The following is a 24,039-nucleotide window of genomic DNA, read 5'->3' on the forward strand; positions in this document are numbered from 1 at the left end:
CGCCCTCCTTTAGCTTCACACCATGCGCGCGCGCCAAGTGTTGATGTTGCTTCCAATTTCCACTGGATACTGTCCGCTGCATTACAGCTCCGATCTGGTTTTGCTCCGCTGTCTGCCGTCCGGTAACCCCCACCGGCTGCGTTTTGAGTCCGCCACGGCGCAGCAGGGTAGACAGCTGTTATAGAAAAACAACAACAGGAAGTGTTCCCGACTGAAGGATCAGCAGAAGAGCTTGTGTGTTTGTCTCTTGTTTGAGATTTGTGTGCTGGTGTCAACACGGAGTGTTTAATTTGAAAAGTAACCGGTTGTTATATTGTTGTTTCGGTTCGTGACTTCCTGTCTGCTCGGTGCTAAATTCAGCTGAATTGCTGCGTCGTGCTCCGACATCCAGCAGAAATAGAAGTCCTGCTTATCTGTTGCTGAGTATTTGTAATTACACAGCTTCTGTTCTGTTGAAACTTTGTTATTACCTGGTAATAAAAAGAAGGTTGAATCTTTAAACATCTTGAAAAGATGATACATGTTGTAGTATCAATAAGAGTATCGATAAGTATCGGTACCAATAAGGAGTATCAGTATCGATAAAATCCTAACGATATCTATCCCTAGTTTATCATAAAAATTCAGTTGAGTGGAGCTTCAACAAACACTCTGATTGAACTGTTACAGCGTCTGAATGAGAGTTTCCCTCAGAGTCCCGTCCTGTTCCGTCCCCCTGAGGCGAGGACAGCACTTAAGCTTCTTAAATCCCGGGGAGACGCTGCAGACCCACCTTCAGCCCTTCGACCGGCCGCTGTGGCGTGGTGGTCTGGAGTTTATTAAACTGGACTTTGTTGGGTCAGCGGTGTCGGGCAGGAGACGTGTCACAGTTGCTCAACAGACTGAGAAATTCCCTCTTTATTTATTAGCACAGCTCTGTTCTGCTGAGCATGTATGTTGTTAAGCAGCACGATCCATCTTCACAGCGATATCGTCATGTGCATTATAGTTCACCGACGCTTCTCCAGCAGTTTTTACTGAGACGATGGATGAACAGGACCCGGTGGTTTGTGTCGAGGGACGAGGACATTTCTTATTTAGTTCTTACTTCCAGGTTTCTCTCGTCTGTCTGAGATTAAAACCAGAAACAAACAGAGAAGAGAAGAAGCTTATTACAGTTAAAGGAACATACACACCGCCGGGACACATCAGAAATCATCAAGGTGCGTTTCCTAACAATAGAATATTTTATAATAGACAGATTTTGTTTTAATGAACATCTACGTGTGCTTGATTTAATTTAAGGTCTCTGAATAATTGATTCTGAATAAAGATTGCACCAGAATGACCTCTTCTGGTTTAGTGGAGAGTAAAAGATGGAATGCCCTCCAGGCTGCTTTCTTTCATCTGACCTACTGAACATTATTCACTGGATTATAAACAGGCTTTGTTCCAGAACAGAGAGCATCTCAAGGAAAAACAGGGTGAACACGACTCCCCGACCCGGGACTGTGTGTGTTTGTGCACATGAGTGCGTTTACCTACATGGAAGTGATGCGTGGTGCTGTGATTTGACACTGATGTGTGTGTGCAGGTGTGTGCAGGTGTGTGTGTGTGTGTCTGTGTAAATGTGTGTTAATGTTCTTGTGTCTGTGTTGGGACAGAACGCTCCTCCAGGTGAAGAGTGTGACATTAGATGTTGGAGTGTAAACCTGTCTACACACAGCGGCTAACGTTAGCTTAAACTAGCTAACACACAGTGGATGATGATGTCGGCTCTTGTTTGAAGGTTTGATCTGAAGTTTGTAACCACAGTTGCCAAGTCTGCTTATTATAAGCGACTATGGGCTTGTTTTTCTGTGAAGTCGCTTATAAATATTGGTAGTCGCGGGCTGCAGGTTTTTGGGCTTGTTGTTAAAGTTCCTTCCTTCCTATGACTTCCTATTGTATTGCATGTCATATTGTTGTGAAGTCCTGGAACTAAAACAAAAAAGGATCATAACTTAAAAAAACAATAATAAATACGATGATATTTCTGGATTCAGGGTGATATTTGTGTGTGTGCAAAGTGTAATAATCTGTCTTTTTTTATTTTTTTTTTTTACCACGAACGGAGAAGTCGCTTGTTGTGGGCTTGTTTTCAGGCCCGCTTGCTTGTTTCTCTCGCGATATCTGGCAACACTGTTTGTAACTCCACAAAGTTAAGTAGCTAACAGATATTAGCTCCTTTTCCTCACCCCATGATTCCACCAGATACGTGTCCGCTGTGTTACGTCTCCACCACGCCAGCAGAGCTGATGGTTTCACTGTAGTCTCTGTATTAACTTCCAGCAGGTCCACTGTGTTTCTGCTCCGTCCAGCTCCGGCAGTCCAGAACCCTCCAGAACAGATACGCAGGACTTATATATCTGGCGGAGGCCTGAACAGGAAGCAGCAGTTCAGCTGAATTTAGCACCGAGCAGACAGGAAGTCAAGCACCGAAACAACAATATGACAATCGGTTACTTTTCAAAACACTTCCTGTTGTTGTGTTTATAACAGAGACCTATAACTGCAGTCCACAGTGATTACCATAAATTACCAAATAATAGCCGGGACGTTTATTTGTTTCAATCACTTAACAGACCAGGTGTTTAATTCAAAAGTCATGCGTCTTCTGCAAGTGAAGTTGTTGCGGCGGAGGAAACGATTCAGCCAACCAGCACTCGCAGCAAACTCCTCATCTCTGCTGTCACTCACGGTGGCGTACATTTGTTTCTCCATCGTCCTGATCATTTTTTGCGGGACACTCTCTCGTGGCGTGCCCGTTTGCTGATAACTCATCCCCGCATGTTTATCTCAGGCTCCTCTCTAGCCTTCCTCCTCCCTTTTTTCCTCCTTTTTTAAATAAATTAGACTCTGCATTTATTTGGAACCGGCGGTTATTTATCCAAACATAGACCTGCACCCGGCGTTTAAAGGGGACCTGGCGGCTAATTGAAACCTGGTTATTATTTGGTAATATACGGTATGTGATTATTGCAGGAACACCAGCTGTCTGACAGTACTGCGCCGTGGCAGACTCAAAACGTATCAGGTGGAATCAGAAGCAGTGTTTTGGTTGTTTTCTAGGTAATAAGCTAGTTAGCTAGCCAGACGTGGTAATGACAAACACTGTTCAATCTGTTGGTTTTGTGTTTTAGAAAAAAGGTTTTTCAAAAGATAAAACTCTTGAAACTCATCTGATTCTGAGTCTACCTGCTATCAGAGCACCGAGTTCAACACTTCATCATGTTCAGAGATCCACAGACAGTCTGTGAATAGTTACAGCGGCTGAACTGTGATTGGACGATTGCTGCGGGGGTGATGGTGGTCGGATGAACACACCGTGTGCTCACATGCATCTCTGAACACACCTGACACGCGTATGAAAGCTTCGACTCATCACGGAGCTGCGAGAGAGAGACAGACGGGCACATACATCGCTGGAAATACAGAGAAAAGATGGAGGCAGCCACATCTTGTAGACACACACACACACACACACACTCTCACACACACACACACACACACACACACACTCACAGGTCTCCGGGGTCGAGGACGGATAGAAAGCTGCCAGTAAATTCAGTGTGTATTTTGATTTCGCCTCCGAGATTCAGTTTAATGAAATTCTGCAGCGACACAAACAGATTCACAGTCTGTGACTTCTTCTGCTCTTTTGTGCTTCTTGTGAGGAGACGTCAGTGAGTCACGTGCAGTCCGGACACCAAGATATATTTTCTAATATGTGCGGTTAAGAGTCGCCGGCTGATGTGACGCGTCTCTGCTGTTGTGGTGATGATGATTATGATGCTGGCAGGCTTCTGCTTGTTTACAGCAATAACAGGAGCGGTGATGATGCTGACGATGATTGTGAGAGATGAAGAAACGTCTACAGTCACGTTGAAGTAATAATCATCACAATAAACAGGAAGCCAACAAAAGTAAACACGCTCTGCTTTCATTTTGTTTGCAGAGAGCTAACAGACATAAGAGCAATGTGCACAGATGTGTGCGAAATGAAACTTTTATTTTAAGATCGAATCTGCTGCAAATTGTTCCGTCTCGTTCATTTAGCGGCGGTGATTTGGGGGGTGGTGTCGACGGAGATGACAGTAATCATGAGGACGATAATGTGGACTGTAACAGTGATTATGATGAAGAAGGCAATAATGGTAATGACAATGGATAATATGAGCATGAGAGAGGAGCGAGTTTCTGATAGCTGCAGAAAGGAAATGAATGAATAAAGATGAATAAAACATCTCGTTTCTCCTCCAGAGTCCTCAAACAAACACCTCGTCCACCCTGAGAGGACGGAACCTCCCGCTGACGTCCTGCTTCACATTCAGTCTCCTCATCAGGTAGATTACAGCCGCCACTTCCAGACACAATAATCATAATAAATAAAGAGTAGATAATAAACAGTAATGATGCAGAAGGAGACAGAAGGATGAGGTGTGATGTGTGAGAGTCTCCACGTGAGCTGAACGACTTTGTTGTGTTGAAACTTTACATTTCTTCACATTCACAACACAACATTGTTATGTTGCTGTCAGGATGCGGCTCTGAAGCCACGACAGCGTCAGAGGTGAGGGTGTGGTGGCTCCGCCTCCCGGGCCGACTACCTGCTGCATGATGAAGCAGCTGGACAGGTAATGAGCAGGTGCTTTAATTATGTTTTTTGTCATTAATGTGAAGCACTTTGTGATTTTGTGTCTGTGAGAGCTGGCTTATCTCCCGTTCTGTTTCTCTCTACCAGCAACGTTATCTTTTTGTTTTTGATCAACAGTTTTAGCCAAAAATCACAACTCCTGTTTTCACTGTAATAACAGCAGGTGAGCTGAACAGACACACAAGCCCTTTTTAGATAGACAAGGCGGCACATTTGCTCCAAGGTAAGGACGGCAATGTGCCGGCCTGTCTTTCTAAAACAGAGGTGTAATATTCCTCCTTTTCCAAAAGCCGCCTCTGAGGTAGGCGTAAACATGTGACGTGACGTGAAGCTCGAAGTTGGGCTGTGAACAGAGACAACGAATTTGTCTTCAAAATAAGAGCTTTACATTGCACCCCATTGGAGTTTAGAACTGGGTTCTTAGCGGGGGGCTTTTAATTTGAAAGTAGCGACCGTTCCTAGCTCGCTGCTACAACATCAAGCTAACACAACCAAACAGCTACAGAGAGCGAGGAGACGCTGCATCTCCTGGATCTCAGCGGCTGTCCAGTTGTTCATCTTAATGTCCGCGGATGAAGTGATGGACTGACTGCTGTGATCAGCTGTTTCCTGGTTTTAAAACTCCCCGGCTGTGGGTCGCACAACAGTGCAGGTCATCCACACCTCCGCCCACCTCACGCAGAGGCCGGCACTTTGCTGCCTCGTTTTTAGATAGCAGGCGAGGCGAAAATAAGTGTTCCCTCCGAGGAGGAAAATCAGTGGACCAAAACAGACCCCCAATTTGCCGCCCTCTGTCTAAAACCGCGGACCGAGCCGCCAAAAGGACGGGCAGATTGGCGGCTAGGTGCTCTGTCTAAAAACGGCTACAGACAGATCTGTGTACCAGCATGGGAACAATTAACCAACTGGTTAATGTCACCTGTGGTTCTGAAGGAACCTGGTCAAATTATCGTGTTGGAGGGAGATACTTTGAGAGGAATACTTTGAAATACTTCAGCACCTGTTTGATGGACAGGTATTTCTTTGGAGACATCAACTTTGTGGCGCCATCATCAGGTCTGTGAATATTCCTGATGAGGTCATCTCAGGTGAAGCTGGATCCTGATGGTGGCTGCAGGACATCAACAGATCCATGTTGTTATGTTTCCGTGACACAATTTTAATTCTTCTCCATCTCTCTTCGTTTCTCATCTCTCCACCTCCACCTCGTTCTCTCTGACTGGGGATTTCAGTCGAGGCTTCAGCCGTAATTTAGATTCCCAACGGGGGCGTGCAGCATTAGAGTGTCTTTGAAGCAGCGCCCCCCCCTCCTCGCCTGCCGTTCCCCTCGTATTAAACACTGATGGAGCGTCCGCGGCCTCGATGTGCTGACCAACCTTGACCCTCTGATTTAATGCACAGTTGCTCGATCTGGCTCACAGAAGCAGCACCACGTGTGCATGAGTGTTGTTAATGCATCGATGCACGCACACACTCAGCCTAATGTAAGCTGCACACACACCTATAGGCAACAGTGACCTCATACCAACCCTCCAAACACACACACACACACACGTCGCTCACTTCAAAGTGAATTAGGTTCAACAGACTTAACACTTAACAGCTTCAAAGGAGGAGAGGATGATGTTTTGCATGAGACAAACTTTTATTGAACTTCATAGTTTGATGTCTGTTCTTTTTAATTTTCTCCCTCTCGTGGATGTGAGGCGACAGGAAGTGTTGTTTCCTCTCTGATGCTCGCACGCCTTCACAGGTGACATCAGCATCAACACTAAGATACAAAGCAGCGCTGCAGCGTTGTCAGAGGATGTGCACTGAGTTGTAGAGTTACGGACGTGTTGTTGTGTTTGTGTTGACCCGTGTGAGGAGAAGACGGCAGATCTGAACGCTCAACGAGTGTGAAACTAACAGAACCAACGAGCACGACGAGGCGTTATTACACTGACGAGGGTGATGTTTCATATCGAGTAATCAAAGCAATGAAGCTCAAGTTTGTTAGCATTTATTACAAATCCAGAGCGAGGCTCTCAGCCAGAAGCACAGCTTCTGATTGGTTGATGGACACAGCATCATGGCGCTGTGATGTAGAGACAAACAATCTGTCCTCCAACAACGACAACAGTGTCCAGCACGCAAATTGTATAAATATTCACTCATTCAAGACAATCAGTGTTTGATTCATCATCCTGGTTTACAGACATGATCACACCTGAGGCCTCGATAGCTCCACTGGATGTGCAACAACAGGTGATGTCATGTGTGACATCATTGGCGAGTTTCTTGACATAGTTAATGTGACAGTTTCAGCAGAGTCCTTTCAGTAATTTGCTAATATAAACATGATCCGTGTCTCTTTGCTGATATGAAGCGTCACCCTCTGCTCACCTCGGGCTGAGGATGGTGTGAACATGTACAACACCGGATGTCTTCAGCTTTCAGAATCTTATTGTATTTGAACAATAAAGTCATACATCTGTAAACTCTGTAAATATAGGAGCATGTGTTGTTGGAGACGAGAGGATTATTCTCTCTTCAGTCTATAAAAACACGCTTGGTGTCGCTGGAAACTTGAAATATCGAGCTTTCAAATGACGCTAAATGTACCATCAAGGGAAAAACACGCTTTTTCTTGGCAAAAGTAAAAAGAAATAATAAAATCTTGACATAAATCTAGCTTTAAGATATTTCACAAGGCTGGTTAGATGTTAACTGTGCAGCAGATTTGACTCACTTTCATTCTGACTGGACGTTTTGGACGGCCGGCAGTTTAATGAAGTCAGACTGGATGCTCGTGGTGGGAGCGCTGGCTTTCTGTCACCACTTGTAGAAGTACTGACAAAGAGACAAAAGGAGTGATACCTTATACATCGTGTCCCTGTTTGTTAGCGGTGATACTCTGCAGCTGGTGGTTTCACAGGAGTCCACTGATCAACAGATGGAGGTGACGGACGAGGAACACACCTGTGAGAAGTAAACGCAGATTTAAAGAAGACATGTTTCAGACTTTGAAGAAAAGTTTGTCTGCAGCTGTTTTACAACGAAGGAAACCGTTCCACATGTTAGCTGAACCCTGCAGGATTCTCACTGAGTCCTGAATGTAAATACATGCTGTTTGTTTGCATGGAAACTCTGCAGGGCAGCTTTAATCCTCTGCAGCCCTCTGAGACGTGAAGCCACAGCGAGCCGTCCTCGTCACCTGCAACAGCTCTGCTGCAGATCCTTGTTGGTGCTCCAGGTTTTCTTTTGCCTGGAGGAATCTGTTCACTGCAGTCTCCTCTGCCTTATTCCACTGATGTGTTCCCGACCAGAGGGCTCCTGAATCCTTCTCTCATCACCTCTGGTTTCCACCAACAACCGTTTTTTTGGCTGCAATCTTCAGTCTTAACTTCTTAAAACGCCGTGATTTCTGCTCTGACTGGGTTCAGGAGCCAAAACAGCTGTTCTGGCTCCATAAACACAACTGGAAATGTGCCAACCTCACATCAAATATGTATGTTTGACTCTCTGCAAAGAAGTCAAATAAAGTCTCGTTAAAAACACCAACAAACATTCAGAGGCAGTCTCCAACTGCAGCCGATGGTTAACCAGCCTTTCCACCACCATCTCCTCGACCTCCTAATATGACAGTCAGGTGATAAATATATAACGTGAACGTGATATAACCTGTTTTGAAGAAATGTCAATAGAAACATAAACTGGCAGCATCTGATTGTGCTGACACATCTGATGCTTCTCCCTGAGCTTTTCTACATTTCTGCCATTTATTAAAACCGGTGCTGCAGTTTTATTATCAGACACAGTCTGAGTTTTAGAGGTGTTGATGTTGGGATTTATTGAGGTGGTGTCGAGGGTGGAGAGTCACGGATCTAAATCCACCAGCTTTGTCTAGTTTTGGGTTAAAAGTGAGAAGAAATGAAAGCTGGCTGAGGGTGCTGAGCAGGAGAAGACATGGCACACTGGAAATAATAACTTTAATGATAATGAGATTTAGTGCAGTACTCTCTCAATAATATATCTCTGTGAAGTACCTGGAAATGTGTAGAGAGCAGCTCACAGGAGCATTAAAATGTAACACCAGAAGTCATTATAACAATTTATTAGAACAAATCCATTATAACTCCTGCAGCGCTCCACCTGGGCGTGAGCAGGCGGCCTCAGGTGCTCGCAGCGCAGCCGAGCTGAAACACAGATGTACGCTGGAGGGAACGACTCCAGGGAACACACACCGGGGACTTTTGCTATAAATTTAGCGATTTCACAGCAAAGTGTATTGTGATATTATAAACATAAGCATAAATACTGATTCCAGTCAGGTGTGCAGCGAGCGGCGCCGGGCCCGCTGACACCCTGATGTGTCTAACAAAGAACTCTCACGACTCTCAAGGTGACTCACTTATCTCCAGGTGTGCTCGCTCTCACTTTTGTTCCACTGAATCGATCCACTGAAGGAGTTTTATTGTCCTCGCTGCTCGCTGCTTACTTTAATAATCACAATGTGATCTCAGCCTACGAGGATGTGACCACCGTACTCGAAGATCTTTCCAAGGTGACGACGGACACAAAGACAACTGTTATTTTGCAGCCTCTTGTGTTATGATGGTGCATCATCCTTCACCGTGCCAAAGGGAATAAAAGACATCTGACTGGTCGGGTGAGAAAATCCTTCCGCGTGTTGCCTTCAGCTCGATACACAACCTGAAAGAGTTAATCTCTGTCATGTGGCACCTTGTTCCGAGTCGTTCACAGACCTGATGGGATTATCTGAAGGTAAACATGATGAGAGAACGCTTTTAATCAACCTCACATCTTTGAAGGAGAAATAACGAGTTAACAGAGTCAGTAAGGTGCAGCGTGTTGGAGAACAGTCACGAGGATCTCGGATCTCAAAACACCTTCAACAAAACACTTCTTTTTATTCTGATTGAGAAAGAACAGACGTCAGAATCAACACAGCTGTACACGCCATCCATCCACTCCGTCCTCTTTATACTACCTCACCTGACTTCCTCCTTTGCTCCTGTGCTGCAGCCACCAGAGGCCAACACCTGATGAATGTTGGTCATATAATCTGCATTCACAAGTTTCATTTGAACTCATCTGTGCTTTTGGAGAAACGTACTTATCTAACATTTCCTCTGGAGATCTTGATCGCAGCACATGAGAAACATTGAAAATGTTGCTGTCGTCCTGATGAAGCTCATTCACTCTTTTTGGTAAAATATTCACATGTGGGCCAAACGGATAAATAATAAACTGTAAAAGATGTTTATCAGATCCAGAGCTTCTGGAGGAATAAACACCTGGAGTCTCATCAGATTCTGTTCTGTTCTGAGCCGTTTGCAGACGGGAGCAGAACTCAGACTTACAGACTTTGTAACTTGTGGGATTAAAAAGGTGATTTCATCACTCAGAGGTTGATCTGAATTCACACACACACACTCTTGATGTTTGTGGCTGCTTGCTAGCTTCCAGCTAACGTAGTAAGTAATCTCTTTTAGCTCCCACTCGGTGCAACATGGTGTTTTAAAACAAAAACCGTAACTGATGAAGCAGCCGGTGTAGACGTCCTCTCTGTATCCTCATCACGTCTTCTTGTGAGTGTGTAAAAAGTGTGATGTCTACAGTCTCTCATCTGTGAGCCTTACACAGCGTTGGATCTCTATTTTTATTCATTTGTTGCTCTCAGCAAAGCACCTCAAAGTGAATGTGCATACTTAAAGAGAGTCATTCATTCCAGCGAGGGCTACCGCTCCCACTAAGCCTCATTTCCCCTTGAGCTGGCGAGTCCTGTTCTTTGGAGCGTGATAGACAGCCGCCTTACCAGTCGAGGTAATTCAACAGCTAACTCTTGAAACAGATGAAGGGAAGCGTCTAACCTGATGAATACATTCAGCCGAACTTCATTCCGGCTGTTTCACACCGCAGTCATCTGATGATCCGACGGGCGCCGCTCCTTCTTTCAGCTCTGGCGGCGAGGTCTCTCTCCGAGGGATTTGACTCACCCGACTGTACTCAGCGCGGCAGTTTAATGACTAATTGGTGGGTAAACCGTCTAAATCCACAGTGTGTCAGCAGCGTGGACCGGGAGAGGAGAGCTGATATAAAGTGTGAGGAAACATCCCGGTTCATTCGAGCAGAGACGAGGCTTCTCTCTGAGGCGTTATCGTCGGCACTGAGTTGTCAACTTCCTGAAAGTGTCTCCTCAGACTCTTCTGTTTCTGTCCTATTGTTTTTCACTCCGTTGTGTTTGTCGTCATTTAGATTCTGTTTTCATTCTGCACATTCAATCTCTCTCTGACATCTTGACATTTCTGTTATTTGTTTCCCTTCCTGTTCTGTTTGAAGGGGATATGTTCTTCTAAGGCCTTTTTATTTTCTTTGTTTCACCTGCACAAACAAATAAATGTGTTTGTTGTGGCATCTTTGTTTTTCTCGTTGCATTTTAACAGTGACTTTTATGACTTTGTTCGTTCCAAGCGAGCGATTCTCCGTTCTGCTGTAGAGGGAACATTAATACAACAGTATTAACTCTCAGGTTTTGTGACGCTGGTGGCACAAATCTCAAAGCTCATACTCAACAGTATATTAACAGTACGATCGAGTGAGTGTGACGTGAGTTTACGTCACTTCCTCAACATTTCTCCATCGAGCATCTCAAGTTTGAATTTTGAAAGTTTATGTTGGAGCCCAGATGGCAAACAATGCAATGAATCCACTGATGTCGGCAGTCAGTAAATAAAACATGGAGGCCCGGAGGTGAGAAACATCATATGAAAGATAAATGATCACAAACAAAACAAAACAGAAACATCAAAATTACTCAAAGTAATAAAAAACATTTCCAAAAACAAAACTAATTAAAAAAAAAACTGGATGTTTTGAGTGTTTTTTCTTTTCATTATATTTTAGTTCAGACGTCAACAAAGAACATAAACAAACCTGGCGCGATCCAACCAATCAGCATCCCCCGAGTCACTGCTGGCAGCTGAATGCAAACATACAGTACATTTATATTACTGTATATACGTTTGTGGAGCATTCAGGAGCAACAAACTTGTATTTTATCCTGCAGCCTTCTGTTGTGTATCGATGAATATCAGTCCAGTCTCCAGGAAACAATGTGAGCAGCTAACGTCTGCAAACCAGAGATGCTGGTTGACATTTGTACCAGTAGTGGTTTATCACGGCCACTGCAGACGCTCATTAGCTGACTTGGTGGCGTTATCGCGGCCAACAAGGATTTGAACTTCGCTGTGGTTTTGCAGGAACATATATAGTTAACATGTATTCTTGAGATTTGGTTGCGTGTGTAGTAGAAACAGGACGAGAAAGAAATCTGTCACTGCAGGTTTAAAGAAGCCGCTGCACAAATACAACCATGAAAAGGAAATAATACTGTCGTCGTAGATATTATCCTGCAAGAACAAACTGAACGATAACACATGAAATACAGAGCGTCGTCTGAGAGAGTGTTGCTGATTTATTTGGTGTCAACATTTAAAACATTTACGAACAGTTGCATATCAGCTCTGCACAAACAGTTTCTAGGAGACAGTGATGAGTGAGGACACAGCCAGATGTTTCCTGTATCACCTCTGAAACTATCACATGATGTTATCGTGTGTTAAATCAGACTCACAGCTAACATGCATCATGTATGTGACTGCTCAGGTCAGCTGATCTGTTCCCAGCTGACCGAGAGGCTCTGAACATGTGAACATCAGATGTGTTGTTGCTCTCGTCCTCCCTCCTCGTTCAGGCCGGCTTCAGAGTATTGTGTCTTTGCTTTTTGTAAATAAAAGTGGATCCACTTTGTGTTGAACCTTATCTCACCTCACTTTTGTTCCCAGCCGGGTTGAAGCGGCGCTGATGCGGCGACTCACGTCACAGTCTGTCAGCGTCTTGATTAAGATCTGTGTAGATTATCTCTATTTTGGGTCCTGACTGGAGGGTGCATATCATTTACCCTTCACCTCACCTCAGCCTCCTCTGCCTCTCCACGCCTGAGGAAAACAAGAGGCAGTTAACATGGGAGTTGTTTTGTGGTCAGAGAGCGCCCTCTGCTGGCGGCTCGGAGACAGCACGGTCTTAAATACAATGTTAAGGATCCATATTACACACGAGGGTTTAAATCCTTCTATAGTCGTCCGTGATGTTAGATTGTTTAGATTCCAGATAATGTGTGTAGGATGCAGGACAGTCCTCAGGATGCAGACTGATTCCTGCTGGCCTTTAGTTAATTAGCCAGATCTTTCTCTACAGAGATGGTCCTTCATCATAATTTAAAGATACCAAAAAATCACAAATAAAGCCCATCTGAGCTAATCTAACTACCTGAAGACCAGAGAAGAGCGAGGAGTCCTACCTGCCTGGACTGTCCTCCGAGATCACCTGAACTCAACACCAGGTCCTGGACTGTCCTCCACGGTCACCTCACCTCAACACCAGGTCCTGGACTGTCCTCCACGGTCACCTGAACTCAACACCAGGTCCTGGACTGTCCTCCACGGTCACCTGAACTCAACACCAGGTCCTGGACTGTCCTCCACGGTCACCTGACCTCAACACCAGGTCCTGGACTGTCCTCCACGGTCACCTGAACTCAACACCAGGTCCTGGACTGTCCTCCACAGTCACCTGAACTCAACACCAGGTCCTGGACTGTCCTCCACAGTCAGCTGACCTCAACATCAGGTCCTGGACTGTCCTCAACAGTTACCTGAACTCAACACCAGGTCCTGGACTGTCCTCCACGGTTATCTGACCTCAACACCAGGTCCTGGACTGTTCTCAACAGTTACCTGAACTCAACACCAGGTCCTGGACTGTCCTCAACAGTTACCTGAACTCAACACCAGGTCCTGGACTGTCCTCCAGGGTCACCTCACCTCAACACCAGGTCCTGGACTATCCTCCACGGTTACCTGACCTCAACACCAGGTCCTGGACTGTCCTCCCCAGTTACCTGACCTCAACACCAGGTCCTGGACTGTCCTCCACGGTCACCTCACCTCAACACCAGGTCCTGGACTGTCCTCCACGGTCACCTGAACTCAACACCAGGTCCTGGACTGTCCTCCCCGGTTACCTGACCTCAACACCAGGTCCTGGACTGTCCTCCACGGTTACCTGACCTCAACACCAGGTCCTGGACTGTCCTCCCCGGTTACCTGACCTCAACACCAGGTCCTGGACTGTCCTCCACGGTTACCTGACCTCAACACCAGGTCCTGGACTGTCCTCCATGGTTACCTGACCTCAACACCAGGTCCTGGACTGTCCTCCCCAGTTACCTGACCTCAACACCAGGTCCTGGACTGTCCTCCACGGTTACCTGACCTCAACACCAGGACCTGGACTGTCCTCCACGGTTACCTGACCTCAACACCAGGTCCTGGACTGTCCTCCATGGTTACCTGACCTCAACACCAGGTCCTGGACTGTCCTCCCCAGTTACCTGACCTCAACACCAGGTCCTGGATTGTCCTCCACGGTTACCTGACCTCAACACCAGGTCCTGGACTGTCCTCCACGGTTACCTGACCTCAACACCAGGTCCTGGACTGTCCTCCCCAGTTACCTGACCTCAACACCAGGTCCTGGACTGTCCTCCACGGTTACCTGACCTCAACACCAGGACCTGGACTGTCCTCCACGGTCACCTGACCTCAACACCAGGTCCTGGACTGTCCTCCACGGTCACCTGAACTCAACACCAGGTCCTGGACTGTCCTCCACAGTCACCTGACATGTATGCAGACACTTGAAGTGGATAGACCACGTCCTGATGCATCCCCACTTCGGATGCATCAGTTTTTAATAATTTTAGACCGATCTTCAAATTGCCATATTTATCAAAAGTTTTAGAAAAAGTCGTCTCTACACAGCTGATTGCCTTTTTAGACAATAATGACTCGTTTGAGAAGTTCCTGTTGCTGGCGGCTGACTCAGGGCTCTGTTCAATTTTAATTTTACTTGATCTCAGCTCAGCCTTTGATACGGTGGACCATGATACCCTAATTACCAGTCTGGAACACCTTAATGGCATCAGTGGTGTGGCCCTTGAGTGGTTCAAGTCTTATTTATCAACCAGGTCCTTCTCGGTGTCTCTTGGTGATGCCTGTTCCTCTCATGCTCCCCTTTTTGTGGGGTCCCCCAGGGGTCAATTTGGGGGCCCCTCCTTTTTTCCATTTACATGTTACCCCTGAGGAGAATCATTCAAAGGCACAACAATAATTGTCACCTATATGTGGATGACACCCAGTTATATGTACCGTTGAAACCTGGTTCTTCAGATGTTTCCCATATTCTCTCATGCCTGACAGATATAAAAACATGGATGTCCAACAACTTTCTCCAGCTAATTGAATCAAAAACAGAGGTTATCCTTTTCCCCCCATCGAGCTCCAGCACCTGCATTCCCAACAGTCTCCCCTCTACCATTGGTTTCCAGAAAGAAGTTTGCAATCTTGGTGTCTTGTTTGACTCACAGGTAACCAAGGTAGTGCAATCCTGTTTTGGGCAGCCGAGACAGCTAACCAACCTGGAGAAGGTTGTCCATGCTTTTATCTCTTCAAGACTAGACTTCTGTAATGCCCTGTACTCTGGGATCAGCAAGGGAAACATCCGGAGACTGCAACTTATTCAGAATGCTGCTGCCAGGCTTTAAACAGGTACAAAGAGAAGTGACCACATCTCTCCAACCCTTGCTGCTCTCCATTGGCTGCCTGTGAGTTTTAGAACTGTTTTAAAGATTTTTTTAAAGATGTTTTTAAAGCCCTGAATGGTCAGACTCCTGCCTATATCCGTGAGCTGCTTGTTCCTTACGAGCCTGAATGCTCCCTGAGATCCACCGGCACATCTTTGCTCATGGTCCCGAGGTCCCGTCTCATCACTAAAGGTGACCGTGCCTTCGCTGTCCTTCCTGCCCGGCGATCTCAGGCAGGCAAGCTCAGTGGCTTCTTTTAAACCACTTCTAAAGACTCACTTTTATCCATCGGCCTTCTCTTACTTTTTCTTTAGTATCGTTGTATGATTACTTTGTTGAGGATGTGTGATTTTAAATTTCTCATTTTTAAGTCCAGTTTTATTCCTCTTGGTGGTTTTATTATGTTGTTGTCAGGCAATATATATTTGTTATGTTTTATTTCCATTGTACAGCACCTTGTAACTCGTTTTTGAAAGGTGCTATATAAATAAAGTTTGTATCATTATTATTATTAAACAGTCTGTGACATCACAAGAAGGGGGCCAACCAAATACTAGGAAATTAACTCTGTTATCATTTGTAATGAAAGAATAAGTACTTTGACTGGTAGATTTTTACATACAAATATCTTTTCACCTTCCTTTATGAACATTATAGTCATAGATTCCCTGCAGAGGGCAGTGTTTCCCAACAAAACACACCAACACAGTTTAACCTCTCTCTCCTCTTCCCCTTTATCTATCTATCTATCTATACATCTGCCTGTCTGTCTGTACATCAGAGACGTGCCTGTACACACAATTACAAACAAACTCACACACACAGACTGACACATGTCACCTCTGTATCTCCTTGCTCTTATTGTCAGCATAGTTATATTAGGAACATTCCAACGTGTGTGTGTGTGTGTGTGTCAGTCATACACCTGTTTAGCCATTTCTTTCCTTCCTCTTGGGCCTCTTCAACATGTCACTGCTCCTCATCACACCCACCCACCCAACACACACACACACACACACACACTGCGCTCCTAATATAACTATGTTAACAATAGCCATACACAAACAAACACACACACAGTCACATACCAGCCCCATTATGTTGATGGGGACATAGCAGGGATGGTTGCTGGGTGTTCGCTCCTCACACTGATGGTTAAAGCCTCCACACACACACACACACACACACACACACACACACACCGGCTGCACAGGTTCACAAATAAACTGTCACATCTTCAGCCAATGCACCTCCATCGTGTCAGGTAGGAAAAACAATGCAATTGTCTCTGAATGAGTGTTTCAGTGTTTGTGTTTCGGTCCTTCGGAGACAGAAACATGGAGGATGAGAGCAGAACTCATCAGAGCTCTGAAGAGACGATGATGTCTGGAGCGGGTCGATTACAGTCACTGAAAAATAGTCTAGTTTTAATTAGCTGCTGCTGTCGTCCTGCCTCCATGTTCTATTGTTCCTCTTCTAAATACATGTTACTGAATCAGAGGTTGCACATTAATGAGTCAGATCAGACGAGGCAGCACGGAGGTATTTTGGTTCACATGTTTTTAGGCTGTTCATGAGGCAGAACGGTGATTAATCTATGTAGTTAGAACTTTAATCACCTTTGATTGACTCCCTGTCAGCTTGGCTTGCTACAGGTTTGGACAATATTTGACATCAGTAATCACTTGAACAATAGCGACATGTTAAACAACATTTTGTGAGTTTTCAGTGTAACTGTTGTCACAACGTCAAGTCGCTCGTTGTCTTGTCTGCGATGTTCTGGTCCACACGGACTCAGGTGTTTGACAACAGGGTTTTAAAACACTGCTGATCTCCGTCCAGAAGAGCATTTCAGAAATAATCTTTGTTCGTAGTAACTCACCTGAAAACAGGGATCACATGACCACTGTTGTTCACTGGTTACATAATATACTATAAATGATTTTTACTTTTACCGACTCTTTAACGTTTTCTACTTTCTTACGTGTACTTTCAGTCTGTACAGTTTCTCTTTCCATCATTTCACGGAGACACTGGAGTCTCTCTGTGATCACTGATGAAGAAGTTTCTGAGTATCTTCCTTCTGGAACGAGTCTGTTTTCCAAACAGGTTCATTTTCAGCGACCTAAAACAAAGTTCTGCTTTAATAAATCCTCATGTTGGTGAAGACAGACCCGACTCTCCAGTAGTTTCAGATCCACCGACTCCCTCCGGCGCTGCACTGACCCCATAAGCCCTCATCACCTGACCCTCCTCACCCTCCTGCTCACCTGTCCCCACTTCCCCCCATAAGCTCTGTATTATCTGCACAGAACACCGGCCCATTTCCACTGATTCCCTGTCAGATTGCCTGTTGTCCCTCCAGCTTATTGTTCCAGCCTTTTGTTCTGCCTGGCTGACCCACTGTCGGACCTCTGGACCTCTGCCTGACTCCTTCTTTTAAAGAAGTTTGCTTGTTTTGACTTCTTCCTGTTTGTGAAGACAAGTATACGTGAACTTTTACTTGAACCTGCTTGTCACTGAGTCCTGTATCTGGGTTCATATCTGGTTATACGGAGCCGTTACAGTTGTTTATTCTGCTGTTGAGTTGAAGTTAAGAGCTTCTACTTGTTCAACTTGCACGGCGTTCATTTATTTATGCTTTGGTCACTCGTTTATCTCAATATTCCTTCATAAAAATGAGAAAGAAATCGTTTTAATCAGAAGATATGTGTGTTTGGTGATGGTTGCACGTCTAAAGGTCACATTACAAGATGTTGCTGCACTCTGCCACTAAACAGGAAGTGATGTCACACGTGTGATGCTGATAAAGACAGTGTGTTAGAGCGCTGTGACAGTTTGCAGCCCGGCGGTTTGATAAAGTATTAAAGATGGTGAAGAGACGAGCTGGAATAAAAACTTCTAGATTCCCAAACACACTGCAGCACTGAATCCTCCAGAGTGAGAAAACATGATAAAGTTGCTGTTTTGTGGTTTTTATAGTTTGCTACGAGTTTTACTTGATAAAAAGAAGAACATTTTAAGACATTTTAAGGATTTAAGACAGAACTAGTTAAAGTTTCTATTATCAGCGAGATTTGGAGGCAAAGACAAAATATTTCACTTCTAATAAAACAATTCTTATTCCTTTAAATAGTTTAAAATGTACTTAATATGAATGTATGGATTAAAGGGATATTCCGGTGTAAATTTAATCCATGGTCTAAATCACCGTGAAACTGTGTTAGACTCCCTCTGGAGAGATCAAGTTAGCAGACCGCTAATTTACGGAGTTTCATCAACCTCAGAAACGACCGCACGACAACAATACACTGCAGTAAATGGATCCAAATATAAACCGCCACCAAAAAGCCACAAATAATGCTCAGAACAGCACCAAACTTCAGCAACAGTACAAATAGGGTCTCAGCACATAGTCCGGGGCATCTAACCTCCGCTAGCTTAGCTGGATTTCTACTGAAAAGCTGACTAAATTTACCACTCTTCTGCAGCAGCTTCCTGTTGACGGGAAGTCCCGACGAGTCGATTACCGAGTGCGGTTAGAAATGCTCAATTCCGTTCTTTTCCCTGTCCGCTCTCGATAATAACTGTTATAAACTGGCAGGTAAGACACATATGAACTTTGATTGCTTTCCATGGAGTCATAATCATACATTTTCATCCATGAGCCGCGGAACTCTACTGCACTCGGTAATCGACTCGTCGGGACTTCCCGTCAACAGGAAGCTGCTGCAGAAGAGTGGTAAATTTAGTCAGCTTTTCAGTTTTCACAGTTTCATGGTGATTTAGACCATGGATTAAACTTACACCGGCATATCTCTTTAAGGGAAGTATGGCACTATAATAGAAATAAATAAATCTGGAAGTGTACTCAAGGCAGCGGTCAGGATCAGGATCAGGCTGAATTCAAATGACTTCTCTGCTCCTGCAGACTCGATGATTTTGTGGATATGTTCCTTGGAAGTCCGTCCAAACCCACAATCCATCCCGACTCACGGCCTCAGACTGACTCCTGCAGACTTCACTGGTTTAGAAGAAAGACTTTATTAAAATGTTACTTGACTCATGAAGGCCAGGAATAATATTCAAAGAGCATGATACAGAAATATGTAGAGGGATATTGTGGTCCTCCTGTTTATCAGCAGTCATATCACCCGGAGGTGTCACGCTCTCGCAGGCGTGACACGTTGACAGTAAACAGGTCACAATACGTGACGACTGCAGTCTGTGAGGACTCAGGCTGCAGCTCCACACGCTCGACAGACATTTGGATTCAACCTCACACGTTGGCAACAGGACGGCAGTCTGACGAACCCTCACAGTGACTGACACAACAGGCTGGTTTAATGCTGCGAGCTGGAACTGCCTCCGGTCTCCTCCTAAAGGACGCCACTTAAAGTCGGAATTTCTAATAATCACAGAGCAAATCCATCGAGTCTCACTTCATGAGGGGGCAGCTGTCTTTTGTGGTTTTACTGAAACATACTTTGCCAACATTTATTCCTGTGCGTGGGTTTTGGGCAGGTAGTTGAGTGGGACAGGTGGAAGAGTCTGGGGACATCTGGTGGCCAGGTAAAGGATAACAGAGGTGCAGGAGCTTTGGAAAGTTAGCTGAAGCGAAGGACGGACGCAGTTTGTTGCTGTGTCTCAGTTCAGGGTCTGCATCCTCTGAAGGACTCTGCCTTTGTGGTCTTTGAAGGCGAGTCCTTCAGAGAGACCTTGTTAACCTCGTCAGCCGTTGTTAAATGTGACGGTCTAGCCTTTGGAGCATTTCCTGGTTGTGTCACCAGATGTTTTACCCTTACGTCACCATTTCTACCGCCCAGGCCCGCGAAAGTGACGATCTACGCCACGTGATGTCACCATTTTCTCTCTTTCTTTCTTCATTTTCGGCCACAAAAAGAATCTTGGGATATGTGAAGCCACGAAGGATCGTAGCGGTGCATCCTCCAAAAACAGGGAGAAGAAGGAGCATCTGGAGGAGCCTTCAGACTGGGACAGCCTTCACATGGTGAAGGATGCAGACCTGAACTGAGACACAGCAACGGACTGAATTTACTCCACTGAAACAGACGGGACACTGTTGAGCTGACTGTCTGATCAGTGACGTCAGGATGAGATGATTCTAGTTTCTACATGTTGTCAAAATATTAAAATATCACATCGATTGTTCACTAAAGTGTCAATACGACCTGTTAATGAAACACACACCGCTGTAGCGCTCACGTAGCTCCTCCTCCACCAGAAGTACATTAACTCAGACGCTAACGTGTAGCAAAGCAATGTGTAGATGCTAATGTGTTAACTGGGATGCTAACATGTTCTGAATGGTACCATTCAGAACATGTTAGCATCCAAGTTAACACATTAGATGCTAACAGTAATACAGCACAGTAATATAGAGATATTGTGGTGGATTACTTTAATCTGACAGCTTCAATTTCTAGTTAGTTAAACAATAAATTAATCAGTTTATTGATAGTAAATTATTTATAACAATAAAAAATACATTTTAAAGTCATTTTTCACATTTAAACTTCTCATCTAAAAGATAAGTGAAGGCCAAAGTAATGTTTTGATATGATAACTGTATTTTTACTCAAGTGTGATTTTTTGTTTCATCATGATTTATAGATTTTAAGTGTAAAACATATAAATCTGCCTGCTGTCATACCTCAGGCTGACTGTAGGTGGCAGCAGCTGAGGAGAGATGAGGAGCAGCTTCAGCTTTAAATATGGAGATCTGCAGCAGTCACCTCCTCTCTCCTCCTCTCTGCTCCTCTCTCCTCCTCTCTCCTCTGCTCCTCTCTGCTCCTCACACACAACACTTCATCATACTGGAGAATATGTTCTCCTCCTCCTCTCAGTGACCCTGAACACGTCATGTCATCACAGGACTCAAATCCACGTGCAGCTTTTTAATTTGCTCCATTATATATTTTATAGTTTTAAATCATTCCTCTCTCACAGAAACACAGAAACATTCACAGCCCGACGGACTGAAGCGGCTTTAAACACTCTCTGCTTTATTTCCTGTGACAATCAATCCCACTGTTTCTAATTGGATGGGGGTATCACCCCTCCTCCTCCTCTCCTCCTCCTCCTCCTCCTCCTCCTCCTCCTCCTCTCCTCTCCTCCTCTCTCCCGGTTATTGTCACTGACAGTCGGATTATTCCCGCACAGTAGCAGCCTGCTCCTCATCCTCATCCTCCTCCTCCTCCTCCTCTCAGTCCGACAATGCGGGCACCAACTAAGGATTTATAATTTCTTCCTGCACTCCGCGCCGCTCAGTCCTCTGCTCCACGGTAAGACATCGTCTCTTTAACGTGTGTGTGTGTGTGTGTGTGTGTGTGTGGACCATGTGCACGTCAGGTGAAGCGCAGGAGGTTATCGGGGAACAGACTCGTGTATTGTAAAGTGTTATTCCGTGTTGTTGTCAGTGTGAAAGGGCGACTAACTTCCAGAGAGCTGAGCTGCGTGCGCTGCAGTGTGCGTGCGTGTGTGTGTGTGTGCGTGCATGTGTGTGTGTGTGTGTGTGTGTGTGCTCCTCATAATGACCAAACGCTCGTAATTAAAGACGCGACGTGTGCGCCGCGCCGCGCCGCGCCGCCGTGCGCAGGAACACCGATTATCCGTGTGGTTGGTCGGTGTGACACGATGCATGTGAGCCGGAGAGGTCCAGTCTCACAGCGCACAGCGGTACCGAACATCAGACGTGCACTCTGTCCCGCAGACACGATGTGTGAGGATGAAACACTGAGATTTCTGATTGTCATTGAATCTTTCACTCTTCCTGATTCCTCTCACTGGAGCAACTCACCCCCCCTGAGGAGAGACCCCCCGGACCCCACTGACACACACACACACACACACACACACACACACACACACACACACATTAATCCCCCTCCAGGACCCCCTCCTCAGAATTTGGGTGGCATATGGCTCCGTCCTCCCCGAGGCTCACAGATGTTCAGTCGTTACATCAGCAGCCTCGTTTGGAGACAAGACACTCAAACTATAGTCTACCTTCTGGCTGTGTGTGTGTGTGTGTGTGTGTGTGTGTGTGTGTGTGTGCAGGGTGGGGGTTTGAGTGTCTCTTTATGGCAGAGTGTGTGTCGGTGGTTGCTGAGGTCTGACGGCCTCGTGTTCTCAGCAGAGGGATGTAATCCTGGGCCGTATCTCACCGGGCAGGATGCAAACGTTCCTCTCTGAGTCTCTGCAGGAAGAAGCAGCAGCTCAGGAGAAATCCTGAATCACCAGCAGAGCTTCATCCTCTTCAGCTCCGGCTCCAAACACGTCACACGCAGCAGTGACGCTCAGTCGCCCTCTACTGGTCAGAAATCCAGCTGAAACCCGCTGAGATCACCCGTTTGTGTCGTCTGAATGTGTTCGCTCGGCATTTCACACCCGGGTCAGTTTTTTTAATCACCGTGTCCCAAAATGTGACGGTCTAGCCTTTGGAGCATTTCCTGGTTGCGTCACCAGATGTTTTACTCTTACGTCACGATTTCTGCTGCGCAGGCCCGCAAAAGTGCCGATCTACGCCACGCGATGTCGCCATTTTCTCTCTTTCTTTCCTCTTTTTCGGACGTGCAAAGGATCTTGGGAAATGTGAGGCCATGAAGGATCGTAGCGGTTGGGATACAGCCAGTGATCGTGCGGTCTTTTTGTGTTTTCTCTTCCGTTATAACTTTCTGGCGTGTTTGTGATGTTTGTGATGTCGGTGTCGCATCGTAACGCTTCAGATCACAATCACAGACGGCAGGAAGTGTGAACGAGGTCCCGCTAACGTTGGTGTAAAAGCAGCATGACTCTGATTCTCGTCCCTCCAGTGCAGTCGTGTTCGCTGTATTCCTACTTCCCATGATACCTTGCATGAAATAAATAAATAAATCTACCAAACCTTGTTAACAAACAGTTCTAAAGCTATCGAGAGCTGAAGCCCCGCCCCTTCCTCTCCCTCTCATGGACATTATTAGATCAAACCTTCGTCTGGTGGTGAATGTAGAGAGACAGATCATGTATTGATGCAGAACTTCATGCTGACATCAATATTTCATCTATTTTCTCCACAACCATCTGCCGACTTCTAGAAATGACATCACAACCCACCTCAGTGTCCCGATCCTCAGTTTGAGATCTGATGCTTCAAATAAGTTTATGTTCACATACTTTATCATCATCATCATCATCATTAACTGTTATGTTTGTGAGGCTGAAGCAGTTTGATCAAAGAACTGAACTTCAACAATACAACTGAATAACATCCACACATAATCTTTAGTTTATTTTACGTATTAAACATGAAAAATATCCACGAACTACATGAACTACATGAACTACATGTCAAAGAAGACGAAGAGTTACTTTGATTAAGACGTCCAAACATTTTATACATTTTATACATCACGGGACAAACTCTGCGGCTGTATGACAGAATCTCACATAACTTTGGATCATTACTGGGTTCAACTTCTAACATAAGTTCTGGAGAAGTCAGTAAGCTGGTGTTGATCCACATTGACTTTACACTCGTTTGTGCGTTATAATGGTGGAACAGAGTTTCTGTCTCTGCAGGTTCAGTTAGAATTCTGACTGAGAGTCAGACACAAACACAAACATGCAGTGAGACCAAAGAAAAGGAAAACTAAAC

At 45.3% G+C, this 24,039-nt stretch overlaps 1 protein-coding gene across 3 annotated transcripts in view; it reads left to right on the top strand.

Annotated features, from left to right (window-relative positions):
• Nucleotides 1-24,039, top strand: part of pcbp4 (poly(rC) binding protein 4) — a 488,978-nt gene that overhangs the window by 347,397 nt on the left and 117,542 nt on the right. Inside the window, exons 1-2 of one of the 3 annotated variants that reach the window (XM_030418805.1) lie at nucleotides 16,554-16,647; nucleotides 21,548-21,688. The gene's annotated coding sequence lies outside the window, so the exon portion shown is untranslated. Of the gene's footprint in view, nucleotides 1-4,281; nucleotides 4,365-16,544; nucleotides 16,648-21,547; nucleotides 21,689-24,039 lie in introns of those variants that run through there. The other 2 variants (XM_030418806.1, XM_030418807.1) reach the window with 2 other exon arrangements.

This window comes from Sparus aurata, chromosome 6, assembly GCF_900880675.1.
Source record: "Sparus aurata chromosome 6, fSpaAur1.1, whole genome shotgun sequence".
Taxonomy (NCBI): Eukaryota; Metazoa; Chordata; class Actinopteri; order Spariformes; family Sparidae; genus Sparus; species Sparus aurata.